Here is a 4,627-nt window from a genome sequence, read left to right on the forward strand (position 1 = left end):
AAAGGTAATTTTAAGACTTTCGTTTTTGTACTAAAGGTAATTTTAAGATGGTCGTTAAGGTCGCCCTTATAAAGACTTTCGTTTTTGTACGATTTTTATTTTTCATGAGCACAGGTTGGACCCTACATCATGTTCTATGATCTAACCAGGTCATCAAGACCACCCCTACAAGGGCTTTCGTTCTTAAAGGAACTTTCATTTTGTTCTATGATTTACCAGTTCAGAAGTCACAAAGTTTACCGGTAGAATAGAAGTGTTCAAAGAAGAGAACTTGCTGACGTACTAGCGAATAGTTTTACACTTGCTGTGATTCTTAGCGCGATGGAGGAGACATTCTTCCAACACTCTACGTATTAATAAAACCTTTTGGGTTGCCTCAACTGATTTTTTCTGCAATTTGTTTGTGTAGGTCTCCCCATATTGATTCCCCTATGATACTAACAGATGGTAGAAAGTTTTTATGTTAGATGTTTCATATTTCTCTCTATATCCTCTTATCTCCTGCCCATATCATCGACTTCTGTTTCCGGTTGAGCATACTTTTGTTCTTGTACATGATGATACTCCTTTTTTAGACTTATTCCGAAATGTGTTATCACTTAGATATAGATATTTAATATGAAGAAAGTATACAAAACAGTTTGCGTAACTACTTATTTTTAGAGTGTGCAGTTATGACTTATTTAACAACTTACTTGTAAGTGTGACTTTGCAATATCAAGTTTTGCTGAGTTCTATTATTTCGAATACTTTGTAAACTTTATTTGAAATATTTATATTGATTTGTTAATAACTTTAAATACTTTTAAGTAGAATATTACAAATAAATACATATATTGTCTTATTTTCTAGCCAAAACGCTGCCACTGGTTGTTATACTACCAATAATTTTATCCATTTCATAGAAATCTATTTCTTGAACAAAATTCAAATACGGTAAAAATTTATTCAATAATTTATCGCTGACAGTTAAATTTTCAAATTTATAAGGGAAATGCTGTGAAAAAAAAACAATATATAATTATTTGGTTTCCTGCAAAGACATAAACATACAAACATACCGCTTCCAATGGACATTGAAAAGGTATATTACTAGTTCTTCTAATTTCTAACATTATTTGCTGTACAATTGGTATATCGAACTTAGTGCGTATTGCATCACATAAATTCATTTTTATATCAATAAAACGTACTAAATTCTTTTTGGAAAATGTTGTCGTATCAATGAAAAATCTTACGAAAAAATTCTTTGCCATAGTTTTACTAAATATAAATTTACCCGAAAAACCATATTCATTTATGGCCAATTTTTTCACTTGACACTCTAAGAGTTCAAGACTATTTGTGAATTTCTTACAGGTGACATTGTTAATAACGAAATTGTAACGTCTTGAGGAAATCTGCAAAAAAAAAATAGATTTTTTTTTATCAAATAATATTTAGATATTTAGTTTATAACTGACCTGATGTGAGCATTTAAAAACCAACAACAGACATATTAGAAACAATGATTTTGTTAACATTTTCAAACTTATTGTATCGAATATTTTGTGCAACTAGTTGAAATAAATTGTTTTTAATCAGTCACAGAATATGTTTGTTTTAATTGGAAATGAGTAAAGTAAATATTAATTTATATATAAATAATTAAACGATTATATTAAATCAGTTATTAAGCATTGCAAAAACGTAATAAAAAAGGTAAATTATGCATTTTTAAAGTCCATATATTTAAAAGAGAATTTTTCGAATTCAAAATCTCTTGTTCTGTTGACGCCGCTTTGGAGAGAGAGAAAAACCGATAGAAAAGTACCAAAATTGATACAATCTGTTGTCAAAAGTGAGCTTATCATGTTTGTTAACATTTAGACAACGGATATGTATTGACAACGCATCGTTGATATATTGACAACATAGCATTGTTACACCGACCTTGACAAGCTAATTTCACAACTAATGTAAATAATATCATTCCAATTAAATCGTTAATTAATCGAGTTCATTTCAGTCATTGGTTTCTATAATTTTACAAAAAGAAAATAATTGATTTATCACAAGCAATTAATTCAGTTGTTCAGACGTAAATTTAATTAATTTTAAATGGGTATAATTGTTGTATGAAATGGTTTTTATCTTTAAATGTTGTCCAAAAAGGCCTTTTCCTGTATAAATCTCCTCAAATATCAGCATTTGTTATTATATTTAGATCATGGTAGGTTAGATAAAGTTCATTGGAGGATGTATACTACATCAAATCAGAAGAAATATATTTAGGCCATTATCGAGTGTGTTGAATCTTAATTCGAGAAATGCCTAACAGTGCAAAGTTTAGAGCTCCTGAGTTTCACAGTCCTCTCCGCATCCTCTATTTTATATAGTTCCAGAATACGTAACATCCTGCTAACCTCATAATTGCTCATTTGCATGAGATTTCTCGTCTTGCTCTCATTAGAATCACCCTATAGGATCTTTGTAATTCTACCCACCGTTTCATTATTGTAAGAGGCCTTCTGGGATTATATCACACATATTTTTTGGTATATATTTCTCGTTCCGTCAAATTGTTTTACGTTCGTCATGTTAGCTATCTCGCTTTCCTGTCTCTTTAAAGCTAATACATTCGCCCTTTCGTTGCCAACTACTCCCAAGTAATGAAATTCGAAGAGCTTTACGTGATCACCTGCGGTATTGGCTTGTTAAACGGTGATCCTTTTCAACCACTGACTGAACTTCTGTGACGAATCACCAGTGCCCTATTTTGCTTCTTACACTCAGGTGGCAATTTGGAATACATGGAATTTCCGGTCCAGCATACGTGCACTTTGCTTAAGTACTTGATATTTATAATCTCTGACAATTGATGCCCCGTTGCTAAACTTTCGAGATGAAAAACATCACTTCCGTCAATCAATAATGCAAATGGGATGGCCTCTGTTAAGTCGGGAACAGCACCTAGAGACGTAACCGTAAGACCAAAGTATGAATTCATGAAATAAGACGAGTACTTTGGTTCTTACTCACAGAGAAAACACTGTGGTAAATGTTGTAGGAACAGTTCAGTTTTCTCTGAACATAAGGAAGCAAAATTCAATGGTATTACCTTTCAACCATCATCTTTCAATCCAACACACTTCTCATTCATCAAACACTCTATACCCATATACTCCTATATTTATATTGTATTATATACACTTTACACCAACTCATTTCTAACGTTTAGTCACACATCACTCCCCTGTTGGGTAACTCGCGTCTTCGGCAACTTAACCCGAAATATACGCTTCACCGTGCATCAGTCTTTAAACCAATACTCTCTGTTCCCTCGATTTTATTTGACCAGCCAGGATATAGTCCTGCGACAATCGGCGTTCCCACGACAATCAGTTCTTCGCACCGGAACGACTCGGAGTTCAACGAACAACGACCAAGGATTGTCAACCAAGCCACACTGACTTTACATATGTCGCTGCTACAACAACAACAGTCCTGTGGGCAACTGTCCACCCATGTGTTTCTATGGTTCGACCCCATGTCAACTCATTCCAAAGAAAGTCCGAGGAGTGAAGTGACATTACCAGTTTATAGTCCTTGCAATCCACGACCATCATCTTGGTCGTTCATCAAGGAAACATGGCGCAGGTAAAAATGGTATACAATTGATTAAAACCTTAACTCTGGGAGTGTATTCACGTATAGCTTTCTTACAATCAAATACGATCTTCGATTTAAATTTATCAACTGGTGTCACCCTAACTGCGTTTGGCCTGTGGTCGCCATATTTATTATAATTCAATTTACACATTTCGTTATTGCTCGGACTTCTGCTTAGAAGCTATTGTTATGATAAGATAAACGGTAGGAAATTTCAATATAAAACCCCAGGCCCACTTTGCTCCTCAATATAGAGCCATCCGTATAGCAACGTATTTCTACTGGTATTTGCCAAAACATTCTATCGGAGATTTCCGACATATTGTGCTATAATACACTTCCAATAATAGTGTATAAAGATAGATTTAGTCCTAATTCCCTAAAAACTGCAAAATAGAAGATTCCCGCATATTTTCTATATGATATTCCAGAGTCGTAGAACTGATGCCTCAACCTCAAGACAAAAGTTTAGGGACATCGAAATTAAGAGACGCCATTTGGCTCATTGTAGTATCATTACAACAATTTTGTTTTAATTTAGACTTTCTAACTATTTCTACGGTCCGAGAGAAAATAATCGATACTTTATAAAACCTTCATTAGAAGTACCGTCCACTGCCTTTCATTGGAAGTAGTTCGGATCATGAAAGTGGCTTCAGCATTTTGGACACTGTGCAAGTGTTAATAGTGGGCAATCAATAGTGGCCTCCGGTAGGTTAGTGGTTAGTGTTCTGGTCCGGTAGATCGGAGGTGATGATTTCGATTCCCACCCGTGGCACTGGTTAAGGAGCGCACAACAGGCCCGATAGAGACCTAGGTGTATTTCTTCGGATTTGATGTGTATACATCCTCTTTTCAAACTAACAAACTAACTATCTATCTATCTATCTATCTATCTATCTATCTATCTATCTATCTATCTATCTATCTATATATCTATCTATCTATCTATCTATCTATCTATCTATCTATCTAT

This window comes from Lucilia cuprina, chromosome 6 (genome assembly GCF_022045245.1).
Source record: "Lucilia cuprina isolate Lc7/37 chromosome 6, ASM2204524v1, whole genome shotgun sequence".
NCBI lineage: Eukaryota > Metazoa > Arthropoda > Insecta > Diptera > Calliphoridae > Lucilia > Lucilia cuprina.